Here is a 16,718-nt window from a genome sequence, read left to right as displayed (position 1 = left end):
CTGGCTCTGTATTCTTTTTGTCACGGTAGAGAAAGCCAACTGATTTTTGTATGTTGATCTTGTATCCTGCTACTTTGCTGAATTGGTCAACTACCTCCATCTTTTGCAATTTATTTCATAGCTGTTTATAAGTTTCTTCTGGTTCTGGCTTCCTCTCTTGAGAGCATTTGCTTTATTTATGGCTTCCATTCTTTCTTCCATCTTTTACTCCTTCTTCCATGGCTGTTCATATAACTCCACATCAATATATTTTTCTAATTCCTTGTTTCTGGGGCACTAGCTTTATTTATGAATTCCAGTCATTCTTCTATCCTTTGTATTTTTTTCAGTAACTGTTCATAGGGCTTCATGTCAATATATTTCTTCTGCTTTTCTGTCTCTGGGATATTTATAGAGTCTGCAATATGCCTTGCTTTTTTAGAAGAAGTGTCTTTTTAAAAAATAATATTTGAAGCTACTTGCTACTTTGCGATATTATGTGACGTTTTTCTGGGTTATATGTTAGGCTGTTTCTATTGTGTCAGAGTAGGTTGTTGACAGTTCTCTATCTTTATGGTATTATTGATTAGTTAAAGACTTAAAATTTTCCTTTTTTGAGACAGGACAACTCACTATACCAGGTATCCTTCTGGTCCTGTGCAGTGTGAAAGCTTACCTTTTCTGAAGTCCTTTCATCTCTCTTTGGACTGCAGTTCAGCCCTGTGGGCCTGTCACCCAAGCACTGCTGCCTCTTCTAAAGCTTTTAATTGTTTAGTAGACCATAGTGTAGCCTGAGACCAACTTGCCACTGGCTACTGCTCTCTTTTTCTATCTAGAAAGGGTCAATTTCTCTAGTCTCTTAGATCTCTAGTAGCCTCATGGGAATCTCTTTGGCCTGTTACTGCCTCTTCTAAGGTTCCAGTTTTCCTTGGTGGTGATGGTACATAGGGAAGCTGGAGTCCATCTTTGCCCTGAGAGCTGCATTCTTTCTATCTTATATAGGGGCGATGGGGCCTTTGGTTTTGTTTTGATGTAAAAATGATAGTGAACTTCTCCATTGTCTCTTTACATAGACTTAATAAATTGTATTCCCATGTATTCCATTATCATCTTATTTTTTTAAAAAAGTATTTGCAATAAATTACCCAACAATTTAAAGATTTTAGCTTCGTTTATACATTTGCCCTTAAAAGAATTTAGATAACTTATTGCTTAAAATGAAGGTGATTAAAATTCTAGTTATTGCTGATGGGTTTTAAATCATTGTATAGGACACAAGTGTAACTGTCATCAAATCTATGTTATTCTTAGTTGACCCATAAAGGATTGAAAATCTTCAAGTAACCAAAATTATAGAAAAATAAATGTATTTTCCTATATGGATGCTCAGCATATGGTGAATTGGTGTGATGTTTAATATTGTGTGTCAATGTGGCCATGCCACTCAGTATAATATAACTAGTTTTGTAAACTTGTTGGCAGTTTTGTGAATTCCAACTTCAATTATACTAATGAAGCAGGATTAGAAACTAATATATTAAGACATAATCAGCTTTATCCAATTAATGAGAGATCTTCTTAAAGGCATGGTCTTCAAGATATATGTGTTACACTTCTGACAAACAAGCTATGGCAAAAAAGCTAGAGATATTTGTTCCTTCTACACTGTGTTGACAAAGTTAAAGGCAAGTTTGAGATAGGTGAGCAATCTCTTCCTGTGTGATTCAGAGTCTCTAAAATTCCAGTGGCAGATCTGTTCCAACTCAACAACATACAACAATATAACATCTGGTTATATGGCTTGTAGTCTTTGACTTGAACCATTGGCCTCCTGTACTTATTGACTTTGTCATTTTTGATATGTCAGTATCCAAAATCTACAACCATGCTTACCAACACAACCTTTCAACTCATCAGCCTCTGACGGAGGAAGTTCAAAAGCCAGCAGTATGAGACCCTGCCTGTCTACCTGTATCTCTGACACACTAGAGCCCATTGCTCATGTCACCCTGTCAGTCTATCTCATTGAAGGTCTTCCTTTCACTAATACTCCATCTTTCTAAGCATGATGTCCCTTTTCAAGGAATAGCCTCACCTAGCTCCATGTCCAGTATGAAAGATGAAGTTTCACCATCTTTGTCCCCAAAGAGCACTCTGGCTGCATTTTCTTTTATGTTTTTTTTTAAATTTTACTTTATTAATTTTAATGAATGCTTCCAGAGATTTTGGATTTCCATTCATTCATTGTTGCATTTTTCTCCCTGTTTCCCCTCCCCCCTCCAGTTCGCTCTTCTCTTTGAAAAGTAAAAGAAAACTTGTTTAATTGGTATACAACTCCTCCCCCCCCCCAGTACACTCCAATATGCAACCTTCATTCTGGACTCTTGTTGTAACCATAATATATATCTTGTCGTAACCATAATTATATATCACTTTTAAACTGTTCTCTCCCTCATCTGTTTCAATGCAGTATACATAATTTATCCAGTTTTTCTCAGTCTCACCTCAACCCTGATGTCATCCCCATTCTACAATAGTGGCACTATGCAGTATTTGTCCTTTTGTGACTGAGATATTTCACTCAGTATAATTTCCTGTAAGGTCACTCATTTTGAATAATATTGCATGAGTTCTTTGTTTTTCAATGTAGCATAGTATTCCATTGTGTGAATACACCACAGCTTCTCTATCCATTCATTTGTTGATGGGCATACTTAGGTTGTTTCCAACTCTTCACTATTGTGAACAAAGCCACAATAAACATGGGTGTGCATATTCTGCCTTGGTGACAGTTATGTTTCTTTAGGGTATATTCTCAGTAGAGGAATTGCTAGGTTAAATGATATTTCTATTTGCAACTTTTTGAGAAAGCGCCATACAGCCTTCCATAGTGGTTGCACCATTTTACATTCCCATCAACAGTGAAAAAGGGTTCCGATTTCTCCACAACCTCGCCAGCATTTATTGCCAGCATTTATTGTTTGCTGCTCTGTTAAAATTTGCTATTCTTACTGGGGTGAGAGATAACTCATAGTTGTCTTGATTTGCATCTCTCTCAGAGCTAGGGATTTTGAACATTTCTTCATGTATTTGTTGGCCATCTGAATGTCTTCTTTGGTGAAGTGTCTGTTCATATCCTGTGCCCATTTTTCAATTGGGTTATTTACCTTTATCTTGTTGTGGTGCTCAAGTGCATTTTCTCTAAGACATATCTATTTGTTCTTTTTTCAGTCCATGTGAATTAGGCACATTTTAGTCTTCAAACTGACATCATTGCTCTTCAGCATTTTGGAGAAGTCCCTGACCGCAAATATACCCAGTTTAAGTAATATGTCTTCTAAATTCCTGGTACCAAGGGTGTTGATTGTTGATGCAAACAAGAGGAAATAAGTGACAGTTTAATCCTTTTTCCATCTATCAGAATGTGTGTTTGTGTGTGTGTGTGTATACACACACATATATAATATGTAATATATGTATTTACTCATCAGTCATTTTATTTCTCTAGAGAAAGTAGACTAAGACAGTTTTGGTAATATAGAATATGGTAGGCTTGAGTTAATAGTTCTTCTCCCTAAAACTCAAGAAATCCATAGGGACCCAAATCTCAAAACTAAGAGAGTCTTGATTTAGTTGTCTTGGCTCCATTCTTGTACCCAGAAACCGTACGTGGAGACTTGAAGCTTCATGGCCGAGCTTCACTATTTGTCCTAAATGTGGAACTGCCATTAAAGACATCAAATTTAGCAATGTATGATAAGTGCATTTGTGTAAAATAATGCAGAGGAGAAAAAACCAAAAATGTAGCAGCTAAGTATTATTTTCGTTTTTGAAAAAAAAACCAACCTGTTGTAACAATATGTTTTCATTATGTTTAAGCTTTTACTCCCAACTTCTACTAGGTTATTATCTAACAGCAGCTGTATCAGATGATAAATTATCGCCTAGTCACAAGATACCGGAAATTGAACTGCAGATACTCAAGAAAACAAAACTTTTTCTCATCTGTGATCACATGCTGTATTTAAAATAATAATGATACATTAAATATTGCAAAAACAATACTTTCTGTAGAAATTAAGCTAAGAAAATGAAACTTTTAGAGTGAATGCTATCAGTCAGTCAGTGACATTTATTGAGCACGCCCTGTGAACATTAGGAAACCTGTACTCCAGTCAGCAAGTTTCCCTGGGATTTAGGAGTTACATATGTCAGCTGGATCTTGGCTGAGAGTAGAAAGTTATCAGAGAAATATCTATGTTTCATTGACTAGGCATAGGTATTTCTTTGCGGATCACAATAAATTGTGGCTAACCTTGAAAAGAATGGGAATTCCTGAACACTTGATTTTACTTAGCCCAGGAAGCAGTCATCAGAACAGAGCAAGGAAACACTGTGGTGGAGGTGTTACTATGTGCTGTTTAGTTTTCTGTGCTTCATAGTGACCCTATGTACAATAGCTTTGAATTCTGCCCTGTCCTCAGCCAATTTCATTGTCTCTGACAGGCCTAATCTCATTTCTCCATCACTGAGTCCATCCATCTCATCCTAGGTCTACATCTCCTGTGCTGTCCCTCCACTCTTTGAAGCATGATGTCCTTCTCCAAGGACTGGTCCCTTCTGGCCACACACCCAAAGTATGTGAGATTCATTGACCCAGTGCTGAGAATCTTTGTTTTCTTGATGTTGAGTTTCAGTCTATATTGAAGACTATAGTCCTTGATCTCCTGCAGCAAATGCCTCATGTCTCCCTCAGTTTCAGCAAGCTGCATGGTTCAAATCAGGAACGTTATACATCAGGAAAGGAATGCATTGTCTCTCCATAACTTTTCAATCCATATGTGGAACAGTTCATATGGGGGCTGGACTTTATATGGAGGGACATGGCATCAGGATTGGAGGAAGAGTCATCAACAACCTGCGTTATGCAGATGACCCAACCTGGCTTGCTGAAACTGAGGAAGACCTGAAGCATCTGCTGCAGAGGGTCAAGGGCTGTAGTTTCTAATACGGATTGAAGCTCAGCATCAAGAAAAAAAGATTCTCAGGAGCAACGATTTTGAAAAGTACCACATAACTTGGGAGACAGTGGAGAACATTATATTGAGTGAACTAACACAGACTCCCAGAGACTAATACTGCATAAGACCATTATTGTAAAAATAGAAGAATAACTTGCAAAACATGTATGGAGGCCCAAGAGGAGAAGGAGTAGGAGCAGAGGCGTGAGGGTGGACAGGGGGGAAATTATGGGGTCACACAATTTAGTGGGTGAAAGGAGGGAATAAAGGAAATGAAAAAGATCCATCAGGGACCTGAAAAGTTAGGGTAATGGTGGAAATAGTTCAATGGTGATTAATTTTGTAAAACACGATGTATGGGAATGATTGTATGAAACACAATGTGAATGAAGAAAAATGTGAAACAATGTGAATGAAGGAATGTGTGAAACACAATGTATACAAATTTTGTATGCAAACCAATATAAAATACAAATAAAGAAAGCAAAGATTCTCACCATGGGCCAATTGGCAGCATTGTGATAGATGGAGAAAAGATTGAGATTGTTAACAATTTCAGCTTGCTCAGTTCCACAATCAAAACTCTTGGCACCAGTAGCCAGGAAATCAAAAGACAAATTGCATTAGGAAAATCTACTGTCAGGGACTTCTCCAGAGTGCTGAAGAGCAATGATGTCATTCTAGAGACTAAGGTGTGCCTGATTCAAGCCTTAGACTTCACAATTACTGGCTAAGGATAATAGAAGAGGGATCCATGCCTTTGAGTTGTGGTAGTGGGGTACAGTATTGAACCATGGATTGCCAAGATAGCAAACAGGTCTGTCCTAGAAAGGGTAAAAACAATATGCTTTTTGAAGGCAAGGATTCTGAAGCTCCATCTCATATACTTTGGGCATGTTGCCAGGAAGGACCAGTCATTGGAGAGAGATTTCATATTTGGAGGGGTGGAAAGACAGCACAGGAGAAGACCCGAGTGAGATGGATTGACATAGTGGCTGGAGTAATGTGTGTTGGCGACAGTGAGATTGGCTCAGGATAGGGCAGAGTTCAGAGCAATTGTGTCTGGGTTGGTATGAGTTGTGGGTGACTCTATGACACATAACAACAAAAGCAACAAAGATTGTGTGGGAAAAGGGGACATGAAGCTAGTGCTCTGGCATATTTTTAAGGATGTGATGCTACTGGCAGGGATATTTTTAATACCACTTGTTGATAAAAAAGAAAACAGTTTCTGTGTCTATATGAATTTATGATGTAGCTATGTTTAGGAAAAGTTATTAATAATAGAAATATTTATAAGAAGAATTCTTTTAACATCATACATGAACTAGTTAATTTTAAGCATTCAATGACAAATCCTTTGGTAAGAGCTTTATCACTCTCATGTTTTTCTAGTTTATATGATTTGGTGTGTGCACCTAAGTGCTCATGTAGATAGCTTAAAGTTGTGTTATACCAGTAATTTTAACCTTTCACCTTGCAAATTGAAAAACATTGATAATTTCTGGGTATATGATGTATAGTTTTTCCTGTTATTATTATTGATGTATAACATTTTTGAGAAATGTGCTTGAGTATGTAAACTAGATTCAGATGTGAACATGGTGGAAATCTTCTTGATTTGATAATCTCAAAGTCATTCTAAAAAATTCACAAGACCCAAAGTTTGAAATGGCAAATAGGATCTTACTTACCCTCTATTCCAAGTGATGTTTTAATTCCAAAATTCTTGGTTCTTTAATTACTAGAAGCAAAACACTATGAATATTGAATTTTATATTTGAAATCTGACTTTGAATTCACCAAATTCTCAACATGTACCCCTATCCATACAAACATTTGGTAATTACTTAAAATGACAATGTAATGAGTTCCTTCTCTGAAAACTAATATTCACATTCCTAACTCCTAACCCCAGACTGAGATCATTAGGGGAAAAGAAGTTAATAAGAAATAAAGACATTTTGGGTGGAGAGAGGAATGCAAAATCAAAGAGATGCTAACCATAGGATCATTCCAAATGTAGTAATAAATCTGTATCACTAATGCACTGGATACAGCATTATCAGGATTCACTTTATATACTGTTGTTAGGTGCCATTGAGTTGATTAGGACTCATAGCAACTCTGTGAACAGCAGATTGAAACTTGCCATATCCTACACCATCTGCACAATCTGTCAGGCTCCTCCAGCCTTTTTTTGCAGTCACATAACAACAACAACAACTCTATATATCATTTCATTGAAGGCCTTCTTATTTTTCAGTGACCCTCTACTTTTCTCAGGATGATATCTTCCTACATGACTGGAAACAACTGGCAGCATGGCCCAAGTAGAAGGAAGTTTCATTATCTTTGTCTCTAAGGAGTACCTTGGTTGTATTTCCTGCAATACAGATTTGTTTGTTCTTTGGACTGTCCATGAGATAGTAAATACTCTTCCTCAACACTACAATTCAAAGACATAAATTCTTCTTCTGTCATCTTTATTCATTATCCAACTTTTATATGCACAGGAAGCATCTGAAAATACCATGGCTTAGTCAGGCACAATTAGTCCTACTGACATCCTTGCTTGTTAGCACTTTAAAGAGGTCCTTAACAGCACATTTGGTCAATGAAACAGTGCTTCTTGATTTCTTGATGCTGCTATCCTGGATGTTAATTGTGCATTCAAGTGAAATGAAATTATTGACAATTTCATTTGTTTCCCTCTATCTATCATGATGTTATCTAATTATCCAGTAGGAATGAGGAATTTTGCTTTCTTGATTTTGACATGTAGGCTGTTAAAGAAGATAGGAGGAATACTCAGATTCACTGTACCAAAAGAATTAGCTAACACAGAACAATTTCTTGAAGTAGCATACAATCAAGAACCAACAGTAATAAGGGAGGACATACAAGCTGATCTGAAGGAACTGACAAAAAATAAGGCTCCAGGAATTGATGAAATAGCAATTGATATATTTCAACAAACAGATACAGTCCTGGATATGCTCATTAAGTTGTGCCAAGAAAACGGAAGGACAGCTACCTGGCTAACTGACTGAAATAGAACCATTTTCCCCCCCATTGCCCCAAAAGATGATCAAACAGACTGGAATTGTCACTAATATCATCACATGCAAACAAAATCTTGCTGAAGATTATCCAAAACTAAGAACAACAGGAGCAGAGAATTGTCAGAAATACAAACTGGATTTAGAAGAGGCTGTGTCATAAGGATCTTGGCTGAAAGCAGAGAATATTAGAAGGGTATTTTTGTTTATTTGTTTTACTGACTACACACAGGCTTTTAACTGTGTGAATCACAACAAATTATGGCTAACATTGAGAAGAATACGAAGCCCAGAACACATACTTAATTTTGTTTATGCAAAACCTGTATCTAGACCAGGAAGCTGTTGTATGAACAGAGAAGAAAACACAACGTGCTTCAAAATCAAGACTGGAGTACACCAAGGGTGTATCCTTTCTCCTTACCTTTTCAATCTATATGTGGAACAGTTTTAGAGGCTGTACTTTATGAAGAAAATTGTAACATCAGGATTGGAGGAAGACTCACAACCAACCTGTGTTATAATGAGACAACCTTGTTCGCCTAAATTGAAAAGACCTTAAAGCGTTTGCTGAAGAAGGTCAAGAACTACAGTCTTCAATGTGGATTGCATCTCACCATCCAGCAAAGATTCTCACCACTGAGCTAATTGGCAGCATGATGGTAGATGGAAAAAAGATTGAGGTTGCTAACACTTTTATGTTTCTCAGATACACAATCAATACTTTTGACACCAGCAGTCAGAAAATCAAAAGACGAGTTACTTTAGCAAAGTATACTTTTGGGGACCTCTCCAGAGTGCTAAAGAAAAATGATAACAATCTAAAGTGTGCCTGATCCAGGCCACGGTCTTTTCAAGTTCTTTCTGTGCATCTGAAAGCTGGACAATGACTAAGGATGACAGAAGAAGCATAGATGCCTTTGTGTTGTGGTGCTGGAGGAGAGTACTGAACATGGATTGCCACGAGAATAAACAGGTCTGTCCTAGAGCGAGTGGAACTAGTTGCTCTTTGGAGGCAAGGATTTTGAAACTGTCTCACATACTTTGGACATGTTGCCAGGAGGAACTAATCCTTGGAGAAGGACATCATGTTTGGAAGGGTGGCAGATCAGCATAAGAGAGGAAAATCCTGGATGAGATGGACTCACATAGTGATTGCGGCAATGGGGGCAGGTGTGTCAAAGATTCACTAAGGGATTGGCTGGATAGGGCAAAATTCAGTCCTTAGGGTCACTATGAGTTGTAGTCAATTCAGTGGCAAATAGTACAACAACAGTGGACTGTGTAGTCTTCTTCATTAAGTGATCCAAGTATTTTTTTTCTTTGTGCAACCAAGACGTTTTGTAGGTTGTTAATGAGTCTTTCTCCAGTCTTGATAATTATCTCTGATCCCTATGATTTTCTTCATTTAGTTCCATTTCTTGAATTATCTGTTTAGCATATAGACTGAATAGAATGTATACAACCCTAATGTATACCTTTCCTGATTGTAAACAAATTATATAGCATTTCCCCTATGTTTTATTTTATGTTTTAAAAGGCATGCCAAACCAGAGTGTTAAATTTTTTTTCCAATAAGAAATGAATACCTCCAAATCAGGAATAAAAGGATCAATGTCTTAATTACTTGGTGCTTCTGTAACAAAAATGGTTAAGTGGGTAGCTTTAAATGTAATAGGAATTCATTTTCACACAGATTTGGAGACTTAAAGTCCAAATCAGGAGTGCGACAGTGTCCTTGCTTGTCTCTTGCACTAGAATTTGCTTCTTTTTAAAACAAAATTAAATAGATCCAAACCTATTTTCATCTTTAAATATGTACAATATTTCTTTCATTTTTCATTTCTTTTTTTTATTTCTTAAGAACTGATTTAATTCTAGAGCTTTTTCTTACAGATCCTTTAATATTACTTGTTGCATAGGAATGCCATTAAGATAGTGGAAAAAATTAATCCCTTCCATACACACACCCAATGCATATTTTTAAGAAAGAGAGATTATGTGATGATGATTCATCTACATTATTTAAGGATTTACCATAAAATTTCTTTAAGTTAGCTTAAAATTAAACAATAATTTTACTCATAAACATTACTTTTAAAATTTTTTTATTATACTAATTTATTTACAGAATTTGCATACAGACATTGTTTTTCAGACCAGATTTTTCCAATTTCCTTCACCTTCTCTACCCATCTATCATGGGGTTGTACAATATGGATTGGTTTCTTTTTAAAATATACACTAGTTTATTTATAAAATTTGAATACATAAATATTATTTTTTATTTTTGCATAAGAAACAAAAATACTTCCAGCAGTATCAACGTTATGGTTTATTTGTTTTAGTGTCTTCAAATATGATACTAGTTCTTCTTGTCCATTCATTTACTAGGTGGTTAGAAGCCTTCTTCTGTGGGCTTTGAGAAAACAATGGTAAGAAAGATAAGGAAAAGAAGTTTCATGCCTATTACAGCTTACGTTTTAATGGGAGAACATTAAAATGGTGGTTTTAAATATTGATAGACATGGAAAAGAAGAAAACAAGACCTGTTTTGCAGGGGACATTAAATAGGTATTGGAGCTGATCTGTTTGAAGAATAATCTTTGGATTAAGGCCAACTTTGTCAAGATCCAAAGGAGAAGCTTTCTAGAATGGAGGCAGGTGAGGGCAATGTCTCTCTGGTGAAAGCCAGTATACAGCAGGGAATGAGGAGAGGACATCTGAGAGGAAGGCAGAGCCCACAGTACATGCATCTTGCAGGTCAAAGGAGAAAGATCTGGTACTCTGTGGGGCTGTTCTACTGAATCCTGGTGGCAAAATACCTTATTTGTCAGATTGCAAATTAAAAGGTCAACAATTTGCATCTACAAAGATGAGGCAATTTTCTCTCAGATTTACAGACTTGGAAGATCACTATAAATCTAATTTACATGTGAAAGAAACCTTATCTACCACCACCACCCTCACCCTCCATCCCCGTGGATCTACAATCAACACTCCAGTTACCAGCAATCAGGAGATCAGGAGATTAATTGCTGTGGGCAAGTTGACTGTCAGGAATCTCTCCAAAATACTGAAGAGCAATGATGTCAGTTGACAACTAAGGCACACCTGATTAAGGCCATGGTCTTTTCAATCACTTGCTATGCACCTAAGAGCTAGACAGTGAATCAGGATAACAGAAGAAGAATTGATGCCTTTGAGTTCTGGTGCTGGAAAAGAGTGCTGAATATCCCATAGATTGCCAAAAGAACAAACAGATATGTCTTGGAAAGTGCAATCAGAGTACTCCTTGGAGGCAAGAATGGTGAAGCATTATGTCTCCTACTCTGGATATTTTGTTAGGAAAGACTATTGGAAAGCGATATCATGCTTGGAAAGGTTAACGAAAAAGAGAAAGACTCCTCAATGAGGTGGATTGAAACGATGGCTGCAACAATGAGGTCAAGTGTATAAAGATGATGACGATGGCACAGGATAGCACACAATGCAAGTCTGTTGTTCATAGGTCCCTATGAGTCATATTCAACTTGATGGCACCTAACAACTTGTAGTAGCTTAGACTATGCTTTGTATGTTCAGAAAGATCAGGAAAAATTTAGTCAAAGGCTATACTTACAGGACTATATAGTTGTATCTTAGAAAAAGTAGAACTACCTAATAATTCATATGCCATTTTTCTTATTTCTGATGACTTTATAAAACGTATTTTTACCTCAATGTTGCAGCATTTCTTACATAATGACAGTGATTTTGATTACTCACAAGAGACTTAAAATATCTCACTTCTTTTTTGAAAACTCTAGACAGTGGAAAAAATATTTTATTTAAATCTAATTATTAGATTCATATTATTTAACTACCTGAGAAAGAGAAATAATATCCTTCAATTAAGTGCAGCTGAATCTAGGGAAGCTCAGTGATGAGCTTCATTTTCTCAATGTCAGTAAACCTAGAAAAATTTTGAAGACTTTATGCAATCACCACTGGGCCAGAATGAAGGGACCATATAGAAAAGGGAAGAGATGGCGTCAAGAATTTTGCTTTTCATACATTGCTTTTACGGACAATCTTCTGCCTTTTTCAGATATAACTGAATTGTGGATGATTTTCATTCTGTTTTGTGAGTTATTAAAGCAAAAGAATGCTAAGACATTGTTCTTTGAAAAAGTCATACTTGGTGGAGATAATGGGTCTGGATACTTTCTTTGTATCTTTTTTGTTTTCTTTTAATTCCAGCCCGTAGATATAAAGGCAAAATTTATTGTTTTTTAAGCTTCAGCAGGAATGGATACCTAAGCCATTATTGGCCTGTGCTAATGTGAAGTGTATACATAGACCAAGAAGCTGTTGTCTAAACAGAACAAGGGAATACTGAGGTTTAGAATTTGGAAAGATGTATGCAGGCTGAAGTCAGAAAATCAAAAGGGCCAAACTCACTCAGCATTTCTTTAGCTGAAGGAACTAAAGAACAAATTCAAGCTATGAGTTGCAATGTTTAAGGATGCTATGGGCAGAATACTGAATGACTCAGGAAGCATTAAAAGAAGATGGAAGGAGTATACAGAGTCATTGTACCAAAAAGAATTGGCTGACACAGAAGAATTTCAAGAAACAACATATGATTAAGAGGCAATGGTGATGAAGGCGGAAGTGCAGGCTGGTTTGAAGGCTCAGCAAATAATAAAGCCCCAGGAATTGATGGACTACCAATTGACGTATTTCAACAAACAGATACTGCACTAAATGTGCTCACCAAGTTGTGTCAAGAAATCTGGAGGACAACCACTTGGCCAACTGACTGGAATAGATCCATATTTATTCCCATTCCAAAAAAGGAGACCTGACAGTGTATAGGAATTATTGAACAATATCACACACTAGCAAAACCCTGAAGATCATCCAGAAAATGACTAGAACAGTACATTGATAGAGAACTACCCCAGATATATAAGCGGGGTTTAGAAGAGATCGTGACACTAGAGACATTATTGCCAATGTTAGGCAGAAAGCAAAGAGTGCCAGAGGAATGTCTATCTGTGTTTCATTGACTATGCAAAGGCATTTGACTGTGTGGATCACAACAAATTGTGGCTAACTTTGAGGAAAATTGGAATTTTAGAACACTTGATTGTGCTTATGCGAAACCTATACTTAGACCAGGAAGCAGTTCTCAGAATAGAGCAGAGAAACACCGCATGGTTCAAAATCAGGAAAGGAGTGTGTCAGGGATACATCTTGTCTCCATACCTTTTCAATCTATTTGCAGAACAGATCATTCAGGAAGTAGGGTGTTTTTTGTTTGTTTGTTTTTTACAATATGGAGCTTTACTTCTTTTCCTATGCCAAGCTAACTACTAATAGGGTAAAAGATGCAGTATGCTCATAAAAGTGAGGCTGTTTCCATAAAGCTAGTGCTTGTTAAATGTTAGCGTACAAATCACGAAAAACATTTTCGTTTTAAAGCAATATACTTATTTCCAAAAATAGCCTAAGAGAAATAGCACTTCTTAGACAAGTGAGATACAAAAATTTGCCAAAAATGTATTACAGTTACAACTACTATCTCTGGACTAGTACTTAGACAAATCTATTTTAAAATAAAAATTAATAAATACATAGAAATGTTTGTTTACTTTCACATTCGACTTCTCTTAGAGCACAAATAATTCCTGATTTGAAGCTTCCAATTCAAATAAGCAAAAACGGGCAGGGTGCTATTCCTCAACACGGCTGGAGAAAAATTTAACACACAGATGTGTATTGACTGAGATTAGGCAAAACGGTAGAAAATGCATTTATCATAACTACAATTCCATTCAAAAGGAGTAAACAACCCTTTACCTAATGTCTAACATAGAACACGGGTGGAATAGAAAAGCTGGTGACCTCTGTGTTTTAGCTTACATTTAATATAGGGTGGGTACTGTAGTCTTTAACTATCTACATTAAATATGCTTTAGAAATAAACTTTAACTTGCTATTTTGACAAAATTATCCTACACTCCTCAGGTTAATTTAAGTTACATTTTTACTGTTACCAATCACTGTACTGTTATAGTGAAATCAACTAAATTAATAGTTTATATAGTGACGCTGAAAAGATGTACAAGCAGCAAAGGTCTCTGCTTACTCAAAAAAAAGGAAATATAACAATTAAAGTAAAATAGAGAACAAGCAATAATGCTCCAAATTAATGGCACTGGGCAGAACAAATATCAGATTTAGAGAGAGCATATGCTCAGAAAGATACAAATGCTTGAGTAAAATGATCTGGAGGACTTTTATATACAGTGTCAGGTGTGAACTGATCTTGGGGATAGACGCTTTCAGCAAAAAGAAAAATCTGAGGTACACAGTTCGAATCCACCAGATCCTCTGCTGGAGGAGGGGCAATCTCCTCCTGTATCAGTCAGATCTGATTTGATGGTACACACACACAAAATAATAAAAGAAATTTAAAAAATCCATTTATAAAACAAAATCTGTAGTAACTTTTCATAGAAACCTCGCTTCTCTGGTGGTATACTGTTTAGTGTATATCCAGGACAGACTAGATTGAAACAATATTTTTGATACCATAGCAATCCTTTCATATACTCTTACTACTCTAAAATTGCAAAAATACATAAATATTCCTTGTACCATGCATTCTGTGCCAGTTTGGAGCTGACTGATTAAGTCATGGCTACTATTGAACCAGTTCAACAATGCATCTCAAAAGTCTTGCCATCTGTACACAGTGAATGGACTTAACAATAATGGTGAGGGCTCAGGAGGGATGGCACTGCTACCTCTAAATCTAAACTGAAACACGTGTGACAGAGTGTCTCCAAATCAGAGGAAGGGAGAAAATGGGTGAGGTTGGTAAGCCGGGCAAGTGGATTTTAAAATAATACTGCTGAGGAGTATACATCTTTAGACAGCTACTATACCTTGTCTTGCCCTTTATCCTAATCTTGAATAACTGCATGTTCTTGCAAAATAAAGTTTTTACATCATAGGAAGAGGAGCAGACTGTTAGGAGAAGCATATTCTGTTAGGGGACTGTGAACACATCTCTCTCCTAAGTGCTACTTTACTTGGTGAGTCTTTTAGCTACGTCACTATAGGCTATCTCAACTTCCTTATCACTGGGACAAGTGTTGGTGAACTCATCCCTACTGTAAACATTAGTTAAGTATCTCCAGATTCTGCTCATTCCTTTCGGAATATCAAAGTTGTGATACTTTTTGGCCACCACCTTCAAACTATGCAGGTTGCAGTCAGCTAATGTCATCTCATTACCATCCAGAAATTTACGGGTCAAAAACTTACTGTCCTCCATACAGTTCTCATCAATCTCGTCTGGGAGAGGAGAATTCAGGTAGTCATCCAGTCTCTGCAGTGTTTTCATGAGACCCCTCTCCAATGCTTCATTTACCTCTAGTCTTGAATTCTTGATATACGCAGAGACTTTGGCAAAGATGTCCATTCCAGCAGTGTTTGATTCTGGATGTTTTGGTGAAAGCTTTAAGTACTTAGGAGGGCATAAGACTTCTTCAAGAAATTCTTCAACCTTATTTACATCCGTTTTGACGTCATTGTTGAAAATTATAAATGGTGGGTGGGTCCCTAGAGCCAAGTTCTGCAGGTCTGTTGGTTTCCTTTTCAGGTCAACAGTTGTGACACTAAATACAGCTCCTTTGAGCCAAAGAATCATGAAGAGCCTTTGGGAAAAGGGGCAGTTTCCTATGCTTTCACCATCACTGCCAGCCTTGACAAAGAGCTCAATGGTAGGCTCTTTGTCCTCCTCCTTCAGCCCGTTGAGCAGCATCGACAACGCCATGGCCAGCTAAGCTGCACTCTGCAGACGTTGGTCACTGCTATTCCGATACTGTTCCGGCTGCGCCTTCCTCGGGAATCCTGGGGTCAAGCTCGCCTAGGCCACAGCTCCCCAGCACCGCCCCAAGTCTCCCACACGACCAGGAAGTAGGGCTTTATGAGGAGTAATGTGACATCAGAATTGAAGGGAGGATCATCAGCAACCTATGTTACACAGATGACACAACCTTGCTTTCTGAAATTGAAGAAGACCTGAAGTGCTTGCTGGGTGCAGGAGGTCAAGGACTGTAGTCTTCCATATGGATTGAAGTTTAACATCAAGAAGACAAAGATTCCCACCACTGGGCCAGTTGGCAACACCATGACAGATGGAGAAGAGATTGAGATTGTTAGCAAAACATGCTCGGTTTCACAATCCGCACTCTTGGCACCAGCAGTCAGGAAATCAAAAGACAAATTGCCTTGGGAAAATCTGCTGACAGGGACCTTCCCAGAGTGCTGAAAAGTAATGATGTCAGTTTAGAGACCAAGTGTACCTAATCCAGGCCATTGTCTATGCAATTACTTGCTTTGCAACAGAGAGCTGGACAATGACTAAGCATGACAGCAGAAGAATTGATACCTTTGAATTGTGGTACTAGAGAAGAATCTTGAACATACCATGGACTGCCAAGCAAACAAATTGGTCTGTCTTGGAGAGGGTGAAACCAAGTCTCTCTTGGAAGCTAGAATTTTGAAACTCCATGTCACATACTTTGGACACGTGGCCAGGAGAGACCGGTTCTTGGAGAAGAACATCATGCTTGGAAGGATAGTGCAGGAGTTGAAG

General features: G+C 37.4%; 1 pseudogene; it reads right to left on the bottom strand.

The window, feature by feature from the left end:
* Nucleotides 1-15,143: 15,143 nt before the first annotated feature.
* LOC102862745 lies at nucleotides 15,144-15,893 on the bottom strand (annotated as a pseudogene).
* Nucleotides 15,894-16,718: the final 825 nt, after the last annotated feature.

Source organism: Elephantulus edwardii, unplaced genomic scaffold (genome assembly GCF_000299155.1).
Source record: "Elephantulus edwardii isolate Elephantulus edwardi_28Jun2011 unplaced genomic scaffold, EleEdw1.0 scaffold00169, whole genome shotgun sequence".
Classification (NCBI taxonomy): Eukaryota; Metazoa; Chordata; class Mammalia; order Macroscelidea; family Macroscelididae; genus Elephantulus; species Elephantulus edwardii.
Note: the sequence above shows the minus strand (reverse complement) of the source record. Positions and strands in the feature narration are given on the sequence as shown.